The 25,050-nt window shown below is 38.2% G+C and overlaps 1 protein-coding gene across 2 annotated transcripts in view; it reads right to left on the bottom strand.

The window, feature by feature from the left end:
- LPGAT1 (lysophosphatidylglycerol acyltransferase 1) overlaps window positions 1-25,050 on the bottom strand; it is a 94,907-nt gene that overhangs the window by 7,951 nt on the left and 61,906 nt on the right. The gene's annotated exons all lie outside the window — the stretch shown is intronic.

Genomic DNA, 25,050 nt, shown 5'->3' with positions numbered 1-25,050 from the left:
CAAACATTTACTAGCCTACTATGTTAGGTCCAGTGTTAGATGCTGAAAACATACTATTAAATTATCTTATATCTATGAATAACTACAGAGAATAACTATGTCTTCCCATGTTTGTGGGTTTAAGTAGAAATGGTATTTAGAACAGACGAAGTTTTAAAATGCAGTTAAATCAGGATGTTCAGTCATTTAGTTAAATGTCAGGCAATGTTCTTTTGGTGGGAAAGTCTGAGAAGCACAGAGACTCAGCCCAAATTGGTAATATTAGTCGTATCAGAGAAATTGCTTTCATGAATAGGGGTAACTTTTACTGGTTTGGAGTGGCTACTGGAACACTATTCTCAAGATCTGAGACCATGTCCTAACTCACCAGGAAGCACTATTGTGATTCATGATACCCATGGACTGAGAGGGGACAGGCAGCATGAGGACTACGTATTTGCTGACCTTGAAAACTAGCTTTATTTTTTGTTTTCCAATTTAGTGGGGGATTTTATTTTGTCCCCTTTATCAAAGGTATAAAGGCACACAGTTTAAAAAGTCAGCAAAAAACATATTTGTATGAAAAATGGGAGTCCTGTCCCTCTTCCCTTCATTTCTGCCCTACCCAGAATTATCACCTCTTTCAGCTGATTATCTTGGTATTTATCATCATGCTTCTTCTGTTTTAGGCCTTCTCTACTGACTTCCCACTATGGAAGATGAGGATGAAGTTCTTTCCTCTTCCTATTCCGATAACATATGCACATTCTTCCCATCTTTCCAATACAGTTGTAATTTCAGTTAGCTCAATATTAGGCATTTATATTAATATAATCATGTAAATATATTCATTGCTAAGCCACGGAGTAAATCATGGCTACTTTTCCTTTCTTTACCAATTTTTTATTTTCCCTGGATTGAGCAATTATGTATCATTTTTCATTTTGCTTAATTTTCCACGTACATGTAACAAATTCAACCACAAGCTCTCAGGCAACTGTCTATAATCAATGCTCTAAATCAGGTCTATAAGTTTTTTTTAAAGGGTCAAATAGAAAATATTCTACGCTTTGCAAGTATGAAAATAAATAAATAAAAGCTATTGGAATCCCTAAAACACTTTAAATCTTGAGAGAGATGTGACCTTGATCTGAGTCACGTAGCATGTAGTTGCAACTTCTGCTTCTTATAGATTAATTCTCCTCCTCATTGTTCTTGTTCTGTAAATGACTAGGAGACACCAAAGATCAGACCTCCTGCCCTTCTAATCTCTGACCTTTGTTATAGATTAACCACCTCCTTTATTGTCCTGTACCTAACTCAGACCAGATGATACAAAAGACCTCATGATGGTGACACCTTCGGTGTGGAATGCTAAATATACCTTTCTGGAAAGAAAAAGACCACCTTGCCCAATCAGATCACTGTAACTATGCATTAAACCTTATGTAGAAAGGTGTTGAAATTTCGTTAAGCTTCCCTAAACCTTGTCTATATAAACAACCCCAAACTTCTACACTTTGGAATACTGACTTCCAATTTTTGGAATCTATGCTTCCTGGGTGGCTGTCCTCAAGCTTTGTGCTCTAATAATCTCTACATTTGACATATTTCCTGAATCTTACTTAAAGTTGACACAAGCTATACTATCTCTGTCACAACTACTCAATTCTGTCTTTGTAGTATGAAAGCAGCCAGAGACAATGTATAAACAATACACAGTAACTGTGTTCAAATAAAATTTTATTTAAAAAACAGGCAGAGGGCAGGCAGACGTGTGGTCTAAATCTTTCTCCTAAGCAATCCCCTTGCATCAGACATCCTTTCAATTTCACCTTCCTAAAGAAATTTCACCCAGATGCTGCCTGTAGTCTCACATTAGGAGGTCCCTTCACCATTGTCCCGGTGAGTCCCTGCACTCCTAAATCGAACAGAATGTTAACTATACCTCATGTCTTTCTCTTTCACTGATTACTTTTGATGAGGACATCCTCTAGCAGTTTCTTGAGAAAGAGCACTTGAAATCTTGGATGTCTGTCAATGTCTTTTTTCTGTCCTCAAACTTGGTTGATAGTTTGGTTAGATATAGGATTCAAGGTTAAAAATCATTTTCTTCCATCTCTTATCTTTCTGACCTCCTTTCTGGGAGATTTCTTATTTAACTTCTAAATGTTTTACGGCATTTTAATTTCCTTTATTGTATTTTATTTTTGCTTTTTTACTTTTTTTCTTTTTATAAATTAATAAATTGCTCACACTCAGGTCTTCTTAATTTTTAAGAGCTCTTATTGTTCTGAGTGTTTCTTTTTAATAGTATGCTATTATTGTTTTATTGTTACAATATCTTATGTTTATAATACGTTTTTAAAATTATAATGGAAATTTTTAAACATTTGCAAGAGGAGAGAAAAAGGTTAATGAACCCCCATGTACCATTAGGAATTCTAGAAGCAGACCTTGCCCTGTGTAGTCTGGTCCTCCATGTCACCTTCTTGTGTTTGCTTTAGTCTTTATCTTTCAAGAGTTCAGGTCTGTTGGATTATTAGTTATCTGATATTCTTTGTTGTTCCATCACATTTACAGATACAGGACTGAACGGCTGATTAAAAGCTCTCAGTTTATGAGTGGAGTCTGTTGCCTGTTTACCCTCACTGAGGATTATCTTGGCTGGGCCATTTAAATTGGTCTCTTCTCTTAAACTCACCTGCTTCCCCAAAGAAAGATCCTCTGATTTCCTGCTTAGAGAGTGAAGGCCCGATTGCTAGCTTTCCGGTAACCAGTGAAATAAGAGGGCTGGGAATCTTAGCACTCAGCACACTGACATCACTTCACCATGCTGTTTTCATTATGGGACCTCTGCCTCAGTTGTATCTGTTGTTCCTCAGTCCATACAGCCCCTATTTCCCTCTCCAGAGTAAGCCTCCAATGTTTGCCAGGGTAGGGAAAAATAATTACCCAGCTGTGGGATATAGGGTAGGGGTTGGGGTATCTGCGTTCTTCTTAAACAGATTTCAACCAGTCTTCCCAAGTTTAGTAATGCTTTCAACCTCGTTTCCACAGGTGCTGATGCTGCCAGACTTTTGGAAGTTCTATGGTACAAGGTTGGCTTTCCCACAGCTGGCTTGGGGTTCTGTTATGTTATTTACTGCTCGTTCTTTTTTCCAACTTCCCAACTTTTGCTGCCATTGTCTTTCAGGCTGTTCTCATCCTTGTGGGTTTACACTTTTAAAAACCCATTTACTGTTATTTTATGGGGGTTTTAGGAGAGCAGGAAGTAGACATGAGTCCAATCTACTATGTCTTTTGAAAAGTTCACCTGTTATTTCTGAAAGATCTAAGATGATTTGCTATCTTTGGCCAGGGTCTACCACTTGTCATTCTTAAAGGGGCCCCCGTTGCTACTTTGGGTTTAGGCAAAATGAGTGTTGGTTACTTACTAGGGGTTTGAAAATTATAATGATGCATACCATCATAAAAACATTTCAGGCCAGGCGCGGTGGCTCACATCTGTAATCCCAGCACTTTGGGAGGCCAAGGCGGGTGGATCACAAGGTCTGGAGTTCAAGACCAGCCTGGCCAAAATGGTGAAACCCTGTCTCTATTAAAAATACAAAAATTAGCTGGGCATGGCAGGTGCCTGTAATCCCAGCTACTAGGTAGGCTGAGGCAGAGAACTGCTTGAACCCGGGAGGCAGAGGTTGCAGTAAGCCGAGATGGTGCCACTGCATTCCAGCCCGGGTGACACAGTGAGACTCAGTCTCGAAAAAAAAGGCCTGGCACAGTGGCTCAAGCCTGTAATCCCACCTTTGGGAGGCCAGGTGGATCACGAGGTCAGGAGATCGAGACCATCCTGGCTAACACGGTGAAACCCTGTCTCTACTAAAAATACAAAAAAATTAGCCGGGCGTGGCAGCGTGCGCCTGTAGTCCCAGTTACTTGGGAGGCTGAGGCAGGAGAATTGCTCAAACCCGGGAGGTGAAGGTTGCAGTGAGCTGGGATCACACCACTGCACTCCAGCCTGGGTGACAGAGCGAGACTCCGTATCAAAAAAATGAACAAACAAAACAAAAAACAAAAAAACAAACAAAAAACATTTAAAAAAATTCTATAGTATAGTCAGTAGAACACGATGTTTAGACCAGCAAATAAATACTGAAAAAAAATCAGAAAAAAATATTACTTATGAATTACATTACAATGATATGTCTTTCTCTTGTTATTTAAACATTTAAATATCAGATTGGGGGAGTATTTTGAAACCCAAATTTAAGTGCGAGTAGACAGAAAAAAAAATAGAGGAAAGAAGGAAGGAGTGTGGCATGAAAAATCTATTAAAAATCAATTTGAAAAACACACAGGGCTGGGCATGGTGGCTCATGCCTGTAATCCCAGTACTTTGGGAGACTGAGGTACAAGACTCCATCTCAAAAAAGAAAAAAAAAAAAAAAAGGAACTCACACGCATTTGATTAAAATTTTACTTTCAAAAATTTGAAAGGATGAAAGATAACCAAAATAGAGTTTTATTTACACAGAAATAACTCTCCCATTCTTAATAATCTTCTATCTCCCAAAATACAATACTACATTGCTCTACATCAGTAATATAAAAGCATTTTGGTTGATGAAATATTTTAATGGAGTGGGAGATCCTAAGGTCCAGAAACTTCAAGTTTCAGCTTGCTGCTATAAAATCCCCTATCATCTGCCTCACGCCTATAATCTCAGCACTTCTGGAGGCCGAGGTGGGTGGATCACGAGGTCAGGAGTTCGAGACCAGCCTGGCCAATATGGTGAAACCCCGTCTCTATTAAAAATACAAAAACTAGCCCGGTGTGGTGGCACGCACCTGTAATTCCAGCTACTCGGGAAGCTGAAGCAGGAGAATTGCTTGAACCCAGGAGAAGGAGGTTGCAGTGAGCCGAGATTGTGCCACTGTACTCCAGCCTGGGCAATAGAGGGAGACTCCATCTCAAAAAAACAAAACAAAACAAAACAAAAAACGAAAACAAAAAACCAACCCTATCGTCCCTTATTATCACAACTTGAATTTACCATTGCTCTGAATAAGCTAACAACAGAAGGATGAATTAAAAAATGTCTTTTTTTTTTTTTTTTTTGAGACAGGGTCTCACTCTGTCACTAAGGCTGGAGCGCAGTGGCACAATCACAACTCATGGCAGCCTTGACCTCCTAGGCTCAGGTGATCCTCCCACCTCCGCCCAAGTAGCTGGGACCACTGGTGCGCGTCATCATGCCCACCTAATTTTTGTTGTTGTTGTTTTGTAGAGATGGGGTTTCCCCATATTGCCCAGGCTGGTCTCAAACTCCTGGGCTCAAGAGATACACCCTCTTCGGTGTCCCAAAGTGGTGGAATTGAGTGAGCCACTGTGCTCAGTCAACTTTTAAAAAGAGAAAAAATATTGGAAATGCTTATACTACATAAAATCATCCTCTAGGTTAGTATTTGTAGCCCTTTTAAGACCTTTACTCCCAAGTAATTGAAAGATCTCTTTCAAAGTAAACATTTTTCTTCTGCATTGTCCAGCTCAGGTTCTGATATGCCTCATTGAGTGAGTGAGTGGGACTCCATGGCTGAGATTCTCTTCTACAAACAGTGTTTGCTTTGTTTTTTTTTTTTTTTTTTTTTTTTTTTCCCACACATGGAGAGTCTTTGCTTTTTAGGCACAATTAAAATAATCCCAGAAGACAGTGTGGCCTAGTGATTAAGAATACAAACTACCAGGCCGGGCGCGGTGGCCCATACCTGTAATCCCAGCACTTTGGGAAGCTGAGGCAGGCAGATCATGAGGTCAGGAGTTCGAGACCAGCTTGGCCAACATGGTGAAACCCCATCTCTACTAAAAATACAAAAATTAGCCAGATGTGGTGGCAGGTGCCTGTAATCCCAGCTACTTGGGAGGCTGAGGCAGGAGAACAGCTTGAAACTGGAAGGTGGAGGTTGCAGTGAGCCGAGATTGCGCCACTGTACTCCAGCCTGGGCAACAAGAGTGAAACTCCATCTCAAAACAAACAAACAAACAAAAACCCAACAAGCTATTGGACAGACTGCCTGGGGTTGAACCCTGACTCCACCACTTCCCAGTTGTGTGACCTTGGGAAAATTGTTTAACCTCTGTATGACTTACTTCCCTTGTGTTTAAGATGGGGCTAATCATATTACTTATCTTACAAAGTTACATATATACATATACTTGGCATATGGTAAACACTCATACAAATGCTAGTGTTGGTTGTGACGATTAAGTGCCAGATCATTTAAGGCCAGCATTATTGTGCTTCTGGCTTTTTTGGGTTCAGCAATAGTTGTAGTGACTATACTGGATCTGCAGCTGTCATTGGTTTGGCATTCCATGACTATTTTCATATAGTCAGATAATAAAGTCAATACCAAGAATTCAAAAGATGAAGTCATGACAGAGATTCTGAAGATGCTGTTAATGTCAATATTGATACAATCAGAGGAACACAGACAATGAGATAAAATTTCAAATGAAGAGTCTCTGCCTAATTAAACAGGTTTATCTTTCCATCTCTTCAAAGGGTAACTTCCATCTTTTGAATTGTAAGAAATGCCCATGTTAGAAAAGACGTCCCAAGAATTTTATTGGCTCCTCTTTGTCCCCCCTACATTTTAACTAAAAATTCCTATGGTGGGAAAGTTATAGGATATAGAAGATCCTAAGTTTGCTTTGATAGGCTACTTTGCTTACAGTGTATATGAAATTCTACAGCATTCAGCCACCAGGCAAACATGTTTCCATGGAAAAATGTTCTGTGTTCACCATATAATGCTAGGCTCACATCTCCTCACCCTGCTGTATCTTGGCTCTTTGGCTGCAAAAAGCCAAACTCCTGTCTCAAGCCACCATCTCCATTTGAAGTGGATTTGAAAAGATGATTAAAAAATAGTTTCATAAAGTGCCTTTTCCTAACTTCTTTTCTAAGAAGTTTCCAGGTATCTGGTTCTATGAAATAGTCATTTACATATAAGGGTTAGGCTCAATTTGAGTCAGTGAATGACTGAATGCCTGTACCTACCAAGGAACCTTACAATTTTAATTTGCAGTTAAAAGACAAATTAATGCAAATAATGACAATTTTGTTTTTACCTTTCCTATGTTAACACTTTTGTTTTTCTTGTCATATTGCTCTGGTAAGAACCTCTAGTACAGGGCCGAGTGTGGTGCCTCATGCCTGCAATCCCAGCATTTTGGGAGGCTGACGCGGGCGAATCATGAGGTCAGGAGATCGACACCATCCTGGCTAACACGGTGAAACCCCGTCTCTACCACATATACAAAAAAATTAGCTGGGCATGGTGGCAGGTGCCTGTAGTCCCTCAGCTACTCGGGAGGCTGAGGCAGGAGAATGGTGTGAACCCAAGAGGTGGAGCCTGCAGTGAGCCGAGATTGCACCACTGCACTCCAGCCTGGGTGACAGAGTAAGACTCTGTCTCAAAAAAAAAAAAAAAACCCAAAAGAACCTTTAGTACAATGTTCAATAGAAGTAGTGATAATAAGCATCATTCTCTTTCATTCTTAATCTCTCAGGCACAAATATTCAACACAATTAAGTATATTACTTGCTGTAAAATTTATTAGGGATACCATTAATCAGATTAACCTTAATAGAAGAAATTCCCTTCTATTTCCAATTTGCTAAAAGTGTTTTCTTATCATGAATGAGAGTTGCATTTTATTAAAATTTTTATTATCTATTGAAATGCTTATGTAATATTTCCCTATATTCTGTTAATATGATGAACTACTTTGATTGATTCGAATTTTAAACCAAACTTTCAATCCTAGGATGTATGCTGTCACTATATAACATTACATATTTTAATATATATTGCTGCGTTTTATCTTGCATCTATAACCATGTAAGAGGTCTGCCTGTAAATTTTCCTCTCTTATAATCTCTTTAGTTCAGGTTTTGGTATCAATGTTATGCTATCCCAATAAAACAAGCTTAGGAAGTATCCTTTCTTCTTCTATGCTCTGGAAGAGTTGTGTTTAATGTCCTTTTACTATTTTGTTTTATTTCTTTTAGAGACGGGGTCTTCCTCTGTTGTCCAGGCTGGTTTCAAAGGATTCTCCTGCCACAGTCTCCTGAGCGGCTGGGAATACAGGTGCACATATACCATACCCAGCTCCTCTTTTTAGTAACTGTAAGATTTGTAGTGATATACCCCTTTTCTTTTTTTTTGAGGCGGAGTTTCGCTCTGTCGCCCAGACTGGAGTGCAGTGGCCGATCTCAGCTCACTGCAAGCTCCGCCTCCCGGGTTCACGCCATTCTCCTGCCTCAAGACTCCCGAGTAGCTGGGACTACAGGCGCCCGCCACCTCGCCCGGCTAGATTTTTGTATTTTTTAGTAGAGACGGGGTTTCACCGGGTTAGCCAGGATGGTCTTGATCTCCTGACCTCGTGATCCGCCTGTCTCGGCCTCCCAAAGTGCTGGGATTACAGGCTTGAGCCACCGCGCCCGGCCGATATACCCCTTTTCATTCTTGATATTGGTAATGTAGTTAATAGTGTTTTCAAAGAAACATAATTTTCTGATATTGCTATTTCTACCATATGTTTGCTCTTTCAACATTCTCCTTCATTTTCCCTGCTTTCTACTGTAATTGGATTTAATTTGCTTTTCTTTTTCTTGAGATAAATATTTAGATTACTGGTTTTTAGTTTTCTTACTTTCTATAATAATATTAGCATTCTAAGGCTATAAATCCTTCCTATGCATAGATTAAGTTACATCTCACAACTTTTGATAGATAATATTTTCATTATCATTCTGCTAACAATATTTTTGAATTTTCATTGTAATCTCTTAATACATAGTAAACATTAAATTCCTCTTATTCTCTACTGATAAACAGTTTCTCATCTTTTGTTATTGGAAACAATGTGGCAACAAATAGCATTATACAAATGTTCATTCATATGTAAGTTTAAAGGATAAATTTCCAGAAGTGAAATTGCTATGTCAAAGTCAAATGCAGTAGTAATTTTAAAAGATATTGCTGTATTACCTTAATAAAGATTATACCAATTTATATTTTCATTAGAAATTTGTGAGACTTATTCTTATGGAAAGATTTTTAAACTGGAGTATTACCAAGTCAGAAGGCTCTCGTTTAGGTATAGAGGATGGCTAATAGTGTTTCTTAACTAACTGGGCTATGCCTGACTGGAGACATACTCATGGAAATCCATCCATGAAGTCTCTTTAAGATAGAGTTACCGGGCTGGGCGTGGTGGCTCACGCCTGTAATCCCAGCACTTTGGGAGGCCGAGGTGGGCAGATCACCTGAGGTAGGGAAATCGAGACCATCCTGGCTAACACAGAGAAACCCCTTCTCTACTAAAACTACAAAAAAATGGCCGGGCGCGGTGGCTCACGCCTGTAATTCCAGCACTTTGGGAGGCCGAGGCGGGTGGATCACGAGGTCAGGAGATCGAGACCGTCCTGGCTAACACGGTGAAACCCTGTCTCTACTAAAAATACAAAAAAATTAGCCGGGCGTGGTGGCAGGCGCCTGTAGTCCCAGCTACTCGGGAGGCTGAGGCAGGAGAATGGTGTGAACCCAGGAGGCGGAGCTTGCAGTGAGCCGAGATCGCGCCACTGCACTCTAGCCTGGGCGACAGAGCGAGACTCCATCTCAGAAAAAAAAAAAATACAAAAAATTAGCCAGGCGTGGTGGCATATGCCTGTAATCCCAGCTACTCAGGAGGCTGAGGCAGGAGAATCACTTGAACCTGGGAGCAGGAGGTTGCGGTGAGCTGAGATTGCCTCACTGTACTCCACCCTGGGCAACAAGAGCAAAACTCCGTCACCCTGCCCCCCTCAAAAAAGAATACAGATATCTTGTGTTTTCATTTCAACATTAATCTTCATTAATAAAAACATTCTGAATCATAAAGTATCTATAATTAAGTACTACCATTGTTTTTTGGTGCCTACATTTATAATCATTTTGGTACAAAGCAGTACTAAAAAGTAAAGGTCCAGAAAAGTAAACGGGTGCATACTTAAAAGCACACTCTATTTTCTCGCCTCTTAAAATTGATGACCTCTGAACTATGTATGCATGGGGCAGACTCCGAGCAGAATAAAGCTCCACAATTCTTAGTTAATACATTACGGTTCTAAACACAAGGGTGCTCAGAGAAACACAGGAGATGTTAACTATTCAGGAAATCTAATTGTTTCTTTCTCTTTCCTCCAATTTAAATATCCTTAAATGTTTGGATGTTTAGGAAGGTCAATTAACTTCACTTTGATATTAGAGGCATATCTTAAAATTTAAAAATCAGATTTTTCTTAAGTGAAAGGTATTACAAATTACTGAGTTTTTACTTTTAGATAATTTAATATGGTCTTAACACATTTTTGCAGCCTATGTAGCACTTCTAACTATTCACCTCTACCATCCTGAGTAGCAGCCAAATACTTGCATTACTTTTTGCCTCCTAAAACTATTCTATTTCTGCCTTGTTGACACTCATTGCTTAATATAAAAGGCTATGCATGCCACCACTTGCAGGAATCCTCTCACCAAGGGAAAGGATTCTCTAGCTCTTCTTTAAAAAACAAAATAAATTTATCAAAAGCAAATGTCTGCCAATCTGTTATCAGCCAATTCTGGTAGTCTTGGCACCCTTCTCATTAATAACCCATGTCAGACCTGTCATCATATATCATTCTCTTCATGACAAGTATTGGGGTGTTGCAATGGGCTCATAACCAATTAGGGCCAAGGAGATGATAATGAAAGTTCTGTAGGGGCTTCAGGGAAAAGTTTAAGAGGGATTACAAGAAAAATAAAATCTATTTTTTCTCTTGTCTTTATCTTCATGGAAGTGTGAGGTCTTACATTTCCTCACAGCTACTGGCTGAGGATGAAACCAATACAGAGAGGAAAGCAGACCTGGGAGAAACAGAGTTTGAGTCACCAGATTAAGTACATCATCCTGTCCTATTTTCGAAGTCCAGTTATGTGAGCTAATAAATTCCCTTATTGTGAAAGTCTGTTTGAATTGGACTTTGAGTTACTTAGAGATACAAATAGTTAGCTTGGCTTTTAAGGTATACCAAAATCTGAACTCAACTTTCCAACCATATTTCCCAGAGCTTCAATTTATGCATGCATATTACAGACTACTTATTGTTTCCTACACGTGTGCTATACTTCCATAGTTCTGTGTGTTTGTTCATAGTTACTACTGCACAAAATGCCCACCCACCTATCCTTCCCATCTCTACCTACCTAAATTCTATCCACCATCTTCTAAAGCCTAATAGAAATAAAGCCTCCATAAAGTTTCCTCTGGTCTAAGAAGGCCATAGTCCCATTGGTTAGCACAGAATAGGTACTCTTTGTAAGACAGATAAAAACTTGTTGAATCATATCAGCTAATACTTGCAGTATGTAATTACTTTATAAGATTAATTTAGCTTCTGTTAATATAAAATCAGGTCTAATCAACTTAAGGATAACTTAGCAAGGGCCATAGGGCTAAAAGAGATCTCAAAATAGTATCTAAAATATCTTTATAAGGAGAAAATTGACATTAAAAATAAAGCTGAATTAAACAGAAGAACATTAAAAACAAGGCTGAATTAAACAGAGGAAGTCTGGGTTTACCAGTTGAATTCACGAAAGAATGCTGGTGAAGTATCTATTGCTTCAATAGGGCTGAATGTGGGGGTGGGGATATGTGTTGAAAGAGAACCTACTCCACCATCTGCCCAGAATAGCTGGGATATTCTCTTCTCTTAGGAGACAGCCAGAGGGCAGACCAAATGCTCCCTCAAGAGCAATCTACTTCTATTACTCTGATTGGTCACCATGGGATTAAAATATTAAAGCGACTAATCCCCTAATATGGTAAAGGATTAAATACATGGAATACCAGTCCTCTTGAAATCAAATAAGAGGAGTGCTTGTGGGATTTAAATAAGTAAACACGTATACACCAGAAACAAACCTTTACAATACCAATAGCTGCCCAAATGAAAAACTAGCTCCTAATTTTCAAGAAATGAACATTCTTATTATCAGTAATTCAGAATGTGCTCTTAAATAGAGACTATACTACCAAAATCTAGTCAGATTTAGAAGCACTAGATGAAATTACACTTTCAAAAAAAGGTAAAGTAATGCTTAGCAGCTGGCACCCCCTATACTGGAGTTGGAGCATTTGAATTTTTATGTCAAGACTCCAAAATGTGAGCTGACAAACAGCACGGCTAAACCTTCAATTCAATTATGTCAAGATTGTGTAAGGAACTAAGCACTGAAGAAGATTCTGAAATAAACAGTTCCTGCTTTCAAATAGCTAATCATCTAGCAGAGGGAAAAGAAAAGTAACAACCAGAATATGATAAACACTGTGCGAGGATTTTAGAGAACTACTGTGTGAGTTTAAATAAGGGAATGTGTGTATTTACTTATGGCACAGGACATATAAAAGAGATATCACTTGAATTTGGCCTAAAAGAGTAAGAAGAATGCTATGGTTTGAATGTGTTTTTTCTCTGAAACTCATGTTCAAACTTAATCTCCACTGTCAGTATTAAGAGGTGAGGCCTTTAAAAGGTGATTTGGTCATGATTGTTCTGCTTTCATGAATAGATTAATCCATTCATGGATTAATGGATTAATGAGTTATCAAAGGAGGAGGTTAGTTATCACAAGAGTGAGTCTGTTCTAAAAGCCACTTTGGCTCTCAGTGCTCCTCTCTCACCCTGTGATGTTTTCTGCCATGTTATGAAGCAGCACAAGGCTCTCACCAGAAGCCAACCAGATGTAGCCACCTGATCTTGGACTTCCCAGCCTCCAGAACTGTGAGAAAGAAACTTACATTCTTTATAAATTACACAGTCTCAGATATTTTATTAAAGCAATAGAAAATAAACTTAGATATAGGATTTTTTTACTTTGTTAAGTAACATATGCATATAATTTCCAAAAGTCAAAGCATACCACAGGGTAGACAACAGAAAATAATGGCCCCATACTTTCCTTCCTCAGACACCTGTTTCTCAGATACAACCCCTCTCTTTCTTTTGCTACTTACTTCCATATATATTATAAATGTTTTAAGAGCACTATTTCCAGATTATCCTATTTAAAATTTATTTGTTGGTTTCCTATTATGGCAGGTAAGGATTTGACTATCTTAAACCATTGTCCTCTTCTCCTTCAGCTTCCTCCTTCACCTCTCCTAGGTAATTAAAAATTCCTTCTTGGGCCGGGTGCTGGGGCGCACGCCTGTAATCCTAGCACTTTGGGAGGCCAAGGCAGGCGGATCACCTGAGGTCAGGAGTTCGAGACCAGCCTGGCCAAAATGGTGAAACTCCATCTCTACTAAAAATACAAAAACTAGCTGGGCATGATGGCACGTGCCTGTAATCCCAGCTACGTAGGAGGCTGAGGCAGGAGAATCACTTGAACCCAGGAGGCAGAGGTTGCAGCAAGCTGAGATCGTGCCACTGCACTGCAGCCTAGGCGACTAGAGAGAGACTCCATCTCAAAAAAAAAAAAAAAAAAAAATTCCTTCTCAGTGCCAACTCTGTCTTTTGTAACTATGTCTATGATTATACCTATTAGTTTGTATTCTATTTATTTTCCTATGTGCCTGTTTTGTCTAACAGACTGCACTATTCTCAGCTTTGCACCCAGTGTATAAGTCAGTGCCTAGTCCTTAGTACGAACTCAGGTTTGCTGAACAGAATTAAATTATAGTAATCTGTAAGCACAAAACTTTATGTGGTGTCATCTATAGATAATCATCAATGTTCACGGACACTACCAGGGTTAGTGTGGCAAGAACACCACAGAAATCCAGAAACTACTTGTTACAAAAAATAGATTTATGGACAAAAACAGAAACTGTCAAATTTAACATATCAGAATATCTCCCAGCATTCAATTCCCAGAAGTTTTACTTTGAGCCATTATCCTGAGCTAAGCTGCTAGGCCTAATAACATACTATAATGTAATATTTATAGCTTCCCCCTGGAACTATTAGAACAGTTTAAAAAAGAAACCACTCAGTTATCTGAAAATAAATTTCAGAAACTCAGATATAAACTTTTACCTACTTTAATACAGGAAATAAACCAAAGCAGATATTTCCAAAGACTATACAGGTAGCAAACCTAGGGACATACCAGCAGATACTTTTGAGATAGGAAGATGGCAAATACTTAGCACCTAGGCCACTGCTTCCCCTTCTCAGTCAAGGATAACTGAGCCCTCCTCTTGAGCCTTATTCCTTGCAACAGTCAAGAGCCCTCAAAATGCCATTTGGAGATATAAACCATGAGATGGCATTTTTAGAACTGGAATTTATTATATCTTTATTCATTGTATATCCTTTGAGACACACAGTAAGATGCTTAACAAATGGTTGCTGATTGAGCAGAAGTGAACTCTCCAGTAAGCAAAATCTGACATTGGTTTCTCTGCTTAAGAGATTCACTATTATACTTTTCATGTGTCTGATGATGTTTTTAAACTTTTTATTTTGAAATAATTTCAGACTCAAAGAAAAGTTGTAAAAATAGTATAAAAATTCTCATATGCTTCACCCAGATTACCCAAATGTTAGTATTTCTCACATTTGCTTTACTTTATTATTCTCTCTATCCATATCTATTTTTTCTGTCATTTTTTCACTCAAATTTTGAGAATAAGTTAAATGAAAAGGTTAGACAAAAAGATCTAGGTAGTCTTTCCATTTCTCAGATTCAATAACTAAGTAAAAGATAAACAGCAATTATCAGTGAGAATTATGTTTAACCATTGTTCAATTAAAATTAAAACCCTAGGAATTTTTGTATTTGGGGGCATAATATTTCCACAAAACTATATTAGAAAATAAGAGGTATCTTTGGAATAACAATGGCACTTTGCTAGACCTTAAGGAGACCTAAAAGTGAAAAAGACATGGTGAACCCCCAAAGAGTCAAGGAGGTGGGGAGAGAATTCTTTATTTCCAATGCTTACTTCTAGTTACTTACCAAATTACAACATTTTCAAAATCATATTATGTCCACATTCATCTATTGATAATATCCCAGTAAATTAGCTTTAACTGTTATTATTTTAGTTCTATGTGTATGGGTTAATTTTTGATATCTGGCCTAAGTCTAGACTGGGCTAAGGCATGCCCAGATAGCTGGTAAAACATTATTTCTAGGTGTGTCTGTGTCGGTGTTTCTGGAAGAGATTAGCATCTGAATTGATGAACTGAGTAAAGTGGATGCTCCCTACCCCCCATGTGGGAGGGCATCATTTAATCCACTGAGGGCCCAAAGAGAACAAAAAGGTGGAGGAAGGGCAAATTTACTCTCTCTGCTTGAGCTGGGCCATCCATCTTCTCCTCCCCTTCAACATCAGTGCTCCTGCTTCCTGGGCTTTCAGACTGGGACGGCGACTTACAGAGTTAGTACCCCAATTCTCAAGGCCTTTCGACTAGGACCAGGACTTACACCAGCAGCTCCCCAGTTTTTGGGCTTTCAGACTTAGACTAGAACTGACAACATTGGCTCCCCTGGTTCTCAGTCCTTCAGGCCTGGACCAGAATGACACCACTGGCTTTCCGAGGCCTCCAGCTTACAGATAGCAGACTGTGGGACTTCTCAGCAGCCATCATCACATGAGCCAATTTCTCATAATAAATCTCTTTTTATGTATCTTTATACAGATGATCCTTGACTTACAATGGGGTTACATTGTGATAAACCCATTGTAAGTCAAAAATGCATTTAATATGCCTAACTACTGAACATCATAGCTTAGCCTAGCATACCTTAAATGTGCTGAGAACACTTACATTAGACTACAGTTGGGCAATCATCTAGCACAAAGCCTATTCTATAATAAAGTGTTTAATACTGCACACAGATGGGCATTTTGTAGAGATGATGGGATGTGAAAACACAAAACACAATATCCAAAAAGTACTGGCAACACAGTACACTGTGGAGTATTGGCTGTTTACCCTCATTATCGTGTGGTTGACTGGGAGCTGCAGCTCACTGCCATTGCCCAGTATCTCAAGAAAGTATTGTACCGCATATCACTAGCCTGGGAAAAGATCAAAATTCAAGATTCAAACTGTGGTATCTACTGAAGGTCTATTACTTTCACACCATCGTAAAGTCAAAAAAATCATGAAGTTAACTACCGTAAGTCAGGGACCATCTATATGTCCGTCCTATTGATTTTGTTTCTCTGGAGAACCCTGACTTACTATGGTAACATAAAAAACTTATTTCACGTATACTTTTTCTAAATATCTGAAATTAGGCATATCTTCTAATTAGAGAATGGAAATTTTACCTTATTTGTAATGATGATTCACCTGATTCTTCAACATCATTACAGAAACACAGAATTTGATTCACAATATAGCCAAACCTCAATTGAGACCACTTATTTCATGACTCCATCCTGAATAGCATCAAACTGAAAAGCTTTTCTGTTTTTTTCTTTTGAGACATAGTCTCATTCTGTTACCCAGGTTGGAATGCAGTGGTGTGATCTTGGCTCACTGCAACCTCTGCCTCCTGGGTTTAAGCGATTCTCCTGCCTCAGCCTCCCAAGTAGCTGAGATTAGAGGCACATGTCACCATGCCCAGCTAATTTTTTTTTTTTCTTTTTTTTTCAGTAGAGATGAGATTTCACCATGTTGGCCAGGCTGATCTCGAACTCTTGACCTCAAGTGATCCATCCACCTCGGCCTCCCAAAGTGCTGGAATTACAGGCATGAGCCACCATACCCAGCCTGAAAAGTTTTACTAATTGCTTTTAAAGGAAAGGGGGAAAACCTGCTGGTGTGGAAAATAAAAACCTTTAGGCAGTGAACATTAATAACAACAGCGAATCAGAACTAAAAACTTGTTTAAATTTAATATGTAATTTTCCATTTTCCAATTGGTAGCTCTGAACAGTGGCTGATGGCAAAAAACATATAGACTTTTCTAGGGAAAGCAGGATATGGAGGCAAAGCAATAAAAAACAAGCAATGATAAGAAAAGCAGACAAGAAGAAAATTATTAGATAGCTGAAGTAGAGATGACATTATCAATAATTATAAGCAATGATAGAGAAAAGTCCTAGCATAAGAAAAACTAAAGACAGGACACTGTTTCCTTCTACTAGGGGAAAAAAATGCAACTATTAGCTCAAAAATCTTTAAAGGCAATATTATCATTAGATGAGTAATTTTGGGGCTGGGGCTGAGGGTGGCAAAGACCTGAACATACATCATTATTGTATCCAAGGGTATATACGTTATTCGAGTTACTCACAGTTATTACAAAAAGCTGACTTAAAACTTGGTCCCCAATATGTTGAATAACTGATTTTTACTATATTTATTTTATTTTATTTTATTTATTTATTTATTTTTTTGAGACGGAGTTTCACTCTTGTTGCCCAGGCTGGAGTGCAATGGTGCAATCTTGGCTCACCACAACCTCCATCTCCCGGGTTCAAGCGATTCTCCTGCCTCAGCCTCTCGAATACCTGGGATTACAGGCATGCGCTACTGTGCCCGGCTAATTTTGTATTTTTAGTACAGACGGGGTTTCTCCATGTTGATCAGGCTGGTCTCGAACTCCTGACCTCAGGAGATCCGCCCGCCTCGGCCTCCCAAAGTGCTGGGATTACAGGCATGAGCCACCACGCCTGGCCTACTATATTAATTTTATTTTACTTTGTTCTTTTATGTCAAAAAATAATTATGTAAATTAAAATCTCTTAAAGCTCAGTTTTAAATTATGGATAAAACACTAGAATACGAAAATCTAGACTATGTAATTTGAGTATTTCAATATCCTTGATTTAAAAGGGAAAAATCTATTTAGTATCTTATTAAATGGTATGCATTTTAAATGTGAACTTATTAAATTTTTATACCTACCAGATGAAAATGCTTTTGTTGCAATTATTCAAATAGTTATTAATCCAAAACCCTAAATTCTGTGGGCAATTTCTTTTTTCAATTAGTTATTTTTAAATTGAAGAATACATGCATATTGTAAAAAACACTCAAATAGTACACTGAAAAGTACGAGTCCCTCCCCAGAGGCACCCACTGTTAACAGCTGAACTCTAACCACATGGCAGTCACTATGCTGCCTGCCCTTTTTTTGTGGGGCGGGGAAAGGAATAGCATTTATCGTTTAGACTTTCGTTTGAAGTGCTGCCTGCCAAATGTCCAATTAAATTATAACCAATGCATTATTACATTGATTTTAAGATGTCTCCCAATTTCAGAGATGTTAATATGTGACAAAACACACATCTCTATTGTGTGGTTTTCAGAGCTTAATTCTGGTATCAATGGTGTGACATTATCTCTATGGAATGGACTTTGAATACCATTTTTATAACTCTCAGATACAAGAAATATCATTAGAAAATCATCCCAAATCCACTTAAGCATATTAGACTGAGGGGAACAACTGCAATTTGAAGCAGGGTGGAAAGAGGACATTTGAGCAGGTCTGAAGGCAGTGAGGGCGATCTTCATACAGATTTCCAAGGGAAGACTCTTTGTGGAGGAGGAAACAGTCAGTAGGAACACGAGGTAGGAATACATTTGGGATGTTCAGTAACAGCAAGAAAGCCAGTATAGACACAGGGGAATGACTAAAGAGTAGAAGGAAGAGGTCAAATAAGGCCTTAGATACCACTGTAAGACTTCGGGGGTTTTTAGATGGGAAGCCATGATGGAATTCTGAGCCTAGCATTGACACAATTTGACTTTTAAAAGAAGCACTCTGGATACTATGTTGGAATTCGCCAGGGGACAAAGGTAAAAATAGGATGACACATTAGGAGGTTATGTAGTAATCTAGGAGCAGGATAGAGGTGATAGTGGCTAGGACCAGGGTGAAAAGAAGTGGTCAGGGGATATGTATTTAAATTTAGAAGCAAAAAGATGTCCTAACTGAGTGGATGCAGAATATGAGAGAAAAAGAAGAGCCATGGACGACCCCAAGGCTTCTCATCTGAGTGACAGGAAGGATGGAGGCTGTTATCAATAATGAGATGGTAAAGGCTATGAGGGAGTATATATTTTTAGGAAAATCCACAGTTCAGTTTGAGAGAGTATTATGGGAAAGAGGTCCTGATCCAGCCCCCAAGAGAGGATTTTTGGATCTTGTGCAAGAATTCAGGGTGAGTCTACAGACTAAAGCGAAAGCAAGTCTGTTAAGAAAGGAGAGGAATAAAAGAATGGCTACTCCATAAACAGAGCAGCCTTAACGGCTGCTGGTTGCCCATTTTTACGGTTATTTCTTGATTATATGGTAAACAAAGGGTGGATTATTCATGCCTCCCTTTTAGACCATATAAGGTAACTTCCTGATGTTTCCATGGCATTTGTAAACTGTCATGGTGCTGGCAGAAGTGTAGCAGTGAGGAAAACCAGAGGTCACTCCTGTTCCCATCTTGATTTTGGTGGGTTTTAGCCAGCTTCTTTACTGCAACCTGTTTTATCAGGAAGGTCTTTATGACCTGTATCTTGTGCCACAACCTCTTATCCTATGACTTAGAAGGCCTTAACCATCTGGGAATGCAGCCCAGTAGGTCTCAGCCTTATTTTACCCAGCCCCTACTCAAGATGGAGTTGTTCCGGTTCAAACGCCTCTGACAAGAGGACTATTAGACATACTAGTGAAGGAGTCAAGCACTCAGAAATAAAAATCTGTTTAGTATATTCCTTTGAAGAATACATGATATTTTTAATGCTCTCTGCTCTGAGCAAAACAATAACAAAAAAGAATACACAATATTTTATTTAGTCATCCCTCTACTAATGGACATTTAGATTATTTCTAATTTCTTACTCTTACAAAATATCTTGCAGTAATATCCTGTCTTTCTCTAGGATATATAGCCCCAAGTAGAATTGTTATGTCATAGACAATTTAAAATATTGCTAAACTGCTCTTCAGATTGGCTGCATCGATTTGTGTGTGTTAATTTCCCTAAAAGCTCACCAATATTTGATATTGATAAGAAAAAAAATAGTATTTTGCCCTGTTTTGCATTTCCCTGATCTTTTCATATATTTTTATTTCTATAAATAACGAAAAGTCTTTGTGTCTTTTGTACATTTTCTTCTGGGTTTTAAATATTATTGATTTGTAAAAACTGTTGAGCTGTTTACATGTACAGTCATGTGCCACATGACATTTCAGTCAACGACAGACTGCATATATGACAATGGTTCCCGTAGATTATAATGGAGCTGAAAAATTCCTGTTGCCTAGTGATGTCATAGTCATTGTAATGCCATAGCACAATTACTTTATTTTTAAAATAAATTTAGTGTAGCCTATACAGTGTTTATAAAGTCTACAGTAGTATAGGGTAGTATCTTAGGCCTTCACATTCACTCATCACTCACTGACTCACTCAGAGCAACTCCCAGTCCTACTAGCTCCATATATGGTAGGCGTATCATTTTAAGAATCCTTTGTACTGGCCGGGGACCGTGGCTCACACCTGCAACCCTAGCACTTTGGGAGGCCAAGGTGGGTGGATCACTTGATTCCAGGAGTTCAAGATCAGCCTGGACAAAATGGTGAAGCCCCATCTCTACTAAAAATACAAAAATTACCTGGGCATGGTGACGCATGCCTATAATCCCAGCTACCCAGGAGGCTGAGGTGGGAGAACTGCTTGAGCCCGGGAGGTGGAGGTTGCAGTAAGCTAAGATCGCACCACTGCACTCCAGGCTGGGCAACAGAGAGAGAGACACTGTCTCAAACAAAAAAAAACAAAACAAAACAAAAAAACTTTTATACTGTATTTTTACTGTACCTTTTCTATGTTTAGATATGTTTACATACACAAATACCATTGTATTCCAATTGCCTACAGTCTTCACTACAGTAATATGTTGTACAGGTCTGCAGCCTAGGAGCAATAGGCTATGCCATACAGCCTAGGTGTGTAGGAGGTTATACCATCTAGGTTTGTCTAAGTATACTCTATGATGTTCGTACAGTGATGCAATCACCTAATTTCACATTTCTCAGAAAGTATCCCTGTCATTAAGTGACACATGACTATATACTCAATACTTACTTTTGTTATGTGCATTTCAAACATTTTATTTGTCTCTTGAACACTCTGGTTTTTAGGTTTTTTTTTTAATTGGACATTTTATTTTTATTTACTTATTTTTATTATTATTTTGAGACACAGTCTCACTCTGTCACCCAGGCTGGAGTACAGTGGCGCTATTTCAGCTCACTGCAACCTCCGCCTCCTGGGTTCAAGCAATTCTCATGCCTCAGCCTCCCGAGTAGCTGAGATTACAGGCGTTCACTACCATATCAGCTAATTTTTTGTGTTTTTAGTACAGATGGGGTCACCACATTGGCCAGGCTGGTCTCGAACTCCTGATCTCAAGGGATCTGCCTGCCTCAGGTCTCCCAAAGTGCTGGGATTACAGGCGTGAGCTGCTGTGCCCAGCCTAGTTTTTAGTTTTGATGTACTCATATTTATATTTTCCTTAATGATTTATGACTTCCAATTTCTGTGTCTTGTGAGGAAGGGCTACCCTACTTGAAGACATTAAGAGTTTCCTATATTTTCTTCAAATACTTTATTGCCCAGGCTAGCCTCAAACCCCTGGGCTCAAGCGATCCTTCTGAGTAGCTAGGAATACAGGCACGGTTCATTGCACCCACCCAAATACTTTAGGCTCCCATTATTGTTGTTGAGATAAAATCCACCCGGAATTAATGTTGGTATATGGTATGGAGTGAAATTCTAGCTTTTCCTCCCATATTGTGAATCAACAGTCCCAAAACCATTTATTGGATAGCTTGTCCTTTCTCCATTGATAGGAAAGGGCTACTCAATCGCACGTGAGTTCACAAATAAATCTTGACCTGAACTTTCTAATCTCTGCATTGATCTGGACTTTCTCCTATAACTACACCATTTTAATTACATTAGTGTAACTAAACTTGACATCTAGTAGGAAGAACTCCTTTGTTTTGTTCATCCTCAAAACTATCTTAGGTATTCATTTATCTTTACTCTCCCAAATGAATTTTATAACCAAATTTTTGTCCAGTTTCTTGAAAAACCACCCTAAATTCTGTTTGGAATTACATTAAATTTATAGGTTAATCTGGAAGAACTGTCATCTTTATAATATTGAGTCTTCACCTTATGAACACACGTATTCTCTTTCTATATATTCAGGTCTTTCATGTTTTTACATTTTAGAGAATACGTAATGAAATATTTACAAATGACATTATATGATGTCTGAGGCTTGCTTCAAAATAATCCACTGGGGTCTGAAAATAACATACAGGAGGTAACACTGACCATAAGTTGGTAATTGTTGAGGGGGTGTGATGTGCACATGAGATTTCATTTACAAGTCTGAAATTTTCTGTAATAAAAAGATTTTGAAGGAATAACTATTTCTGAAATTACAGCCCCTAAAACATATAAAAACTCATTACTTTTTTGTTTTGTTGTCTTAGGGAGTAAGGGTAAAAGCAGAAGGAAAGATCAAAATGGTATATTAATCAAAAATACATACAGGGTTAGGCATGAAATTACAAAATATTATTCTCTGTTTTTAAGTGTTGGCAATTTTTCTCACAAATAACTTTTCCCTCATCTCTTTGACAATAATTCTCACTGTGCAGATGTAATTTTAATAATACTCTGCAAACTAATGTAGGCTATGTATGTGCCCAGCCATGGAAATTGCTAGATCACAGAGTATGTGCATTTTCAATTTATAAGTATAGTCAGCTAGTCCTCAAAGTGATCACAGTAGATTGTAATCTCATTAGCAGTATATAAGAGATCACCTTTTCCCATATTGGTGTCCAAGTCACCATCTTTGATTTTTCCAAATCTGATTGGCCTGAAATGGCGTATCATTTCTTTTATCAATTACAAATACCCTAAAGCAAATATGTCAAAATGTTAATGTTTGTTTACTCTTGCTAGACAGTATATGTATCTTCAAAAAATATTAATATTTCTTTTCTAAATTAATTCCCCCTCCCCAAATTAAAATAAAGTTATTTCCCAAAGTTCATACTTGAATGCCTTCTCCCAAGTAACCAAAGTCCTAATCAGGTTACACATGAAAACAACACCTCTGCTTTTAGTAATCTATCTATGCCACTACACTTATGGTTATATCTTTTCTCAAGATTTTAAACACGAAAAAATAAGCTACTTCTGCACAAGGATCATCTTCCTCTAACTCACTGTCCTAACTGAAGTGAAATAGACATTTATATTAAGGACAGACATTACTTTTGTCTTTACCCCTATAAATACTCTCCCTGTAATTAAAATCTAATCATGTTTAATTTTCCTATTAACCACTGAACAGCAGTGCACTGTGCCCACTACTTGCTTAGCAGGAATAAGCTGTCTTCCAGTTTGACAGAAATAAAAAGAGGTCAGGAGGAGGAAAAAGTTCTTTACTCTCAGATGTTTCCCTTAGATAAGTCTTAGTTCTTTTAAAATAAGCATTACTTTTGAAAAAGTTCAATAATGTTGTATGCAAGCTAATAAAAAATATTTCCCTAAACAATAAATAATATTGGTAATAAATGCATTTTTTAAAAAGCATCTTTTCTCTTAAAGTAATAAATGACTGAGATTCAATATATGGAGAATGCTGATTTATAAATACCAGACTTATCAATAATCTATCATTCTTTATATATTTTAATAATGGTGCTTTATATTTACAAGGTGCTTTGTGTTTTCTAAAAGTCTTTTTTTTTTTTTTTTCTTTTGAGACAGAGTCGTGCTCTGTTGCTCAGGCTGGAGTACAGTGGCACAATCTCGGCTCACCACAACCTCCATCTCCCAGGTTCAAGCGATTCTCCTGTCTCACTCCCAAGTAGTAACAGGCACATGCCACCACACCTAGCTAATTTTTGTATTTTTGGTAGAGATGGGGTTTCACCATGTTGGCCAGGCTAATCTCGAACTCCTGGCCTCAAGTGATCTGCCCATCTTGGCCTCCCAAAGTGCTGGGATTACAGGCATGAGCCACCGTGCACAGCCTAAAAGACCCTTTTACCTGTACATCATTTGCATCTCACAACAATGCATCTGCCAAAGTCAGGGCAACTTCTGGCCACCAGAGTCCCAGCATTAGTAAAGTTGCCTGGGCACTTAATCACCATTTGCCACAAATTTTCTAAGGAATATGCTCTCAATGCATGCCCTAAAAGTTCAACTTTTGAAACATAGCAATACTACCTATTTGTAAGACAGGCTCTAGTATACAACTCTGCCACAAATGTTTACTTTCTCATCTATGTGGTATTTTAAGTACTTCAGTAGTATTTTATATAAAAATAATGTGTATTTTATGGTGTTTCATATATAACATGTCATGTCTTCTAGAAATCCTAAAAACCAACATAAGCCTGAGTAGTAAATTAATGGAGAAAACTGCTATTGGAAGAAAAAAACAGTTTCAGAGTATTTAAAATAAGTTATTACATTCTTATGCTTTTTTCCTAAGCGTCAGTACAGAAATTTCAAATCAAGAAAAACATTCTGCTGCACATTCTGGCAATCTAGATATTATTTTTCTATTTAAAGAAAGATTTTTTTTTAAAAAAAGAACTTATTAACACAGTATGAAGGGAATTACTCTGGGAAAATGCCACTTTTGCTCAGAGATCTCCATATACTTGCTTGTCACGTTATGTTCCAACGAGGTACAGAACAGGTAGTGGAATTTATTTGGCAGCTTGGACTATAATTTGTAAGAAGTGAAAATAAATGTATTATGGAAAAATAAAATCTAGCCAGGCATGGTGGCAGGTGCCTGAAAACCCAGCTACTTGTGAGGCTGAGGCAGGAGAACTGCTTGAACCCGGGAGGCAGAGGTTGCAGTGAGCTGATATTGCGTCACTGCATTCCAGCCTGAATGACACAACGAGACTGTCTCAAAATAAATAAATAAATAAATAGACAAACCACTGATTAATGTTAAATAA

This window comes from Chlorocebus sabaeus, chromosome 25 (genome assembly GCF_047675955.1).
Source record: "Chlorocebus sabaeus isolate Y175 chromosome 25, mChlSab1.0.hap1, whole genome shotgun sequence".
NCBI classification, from domain to species: Eukaryota; Metazoa; Chordata; class Mammalia; order Primates; family Cercopithecidae; genus Chlorocebus; species Chlorocebus sabaeus.
Note: the sequence above shows the minus strand (reverse complement) of the source record. Positions and strands in the feature narration are given on the sequence as shown.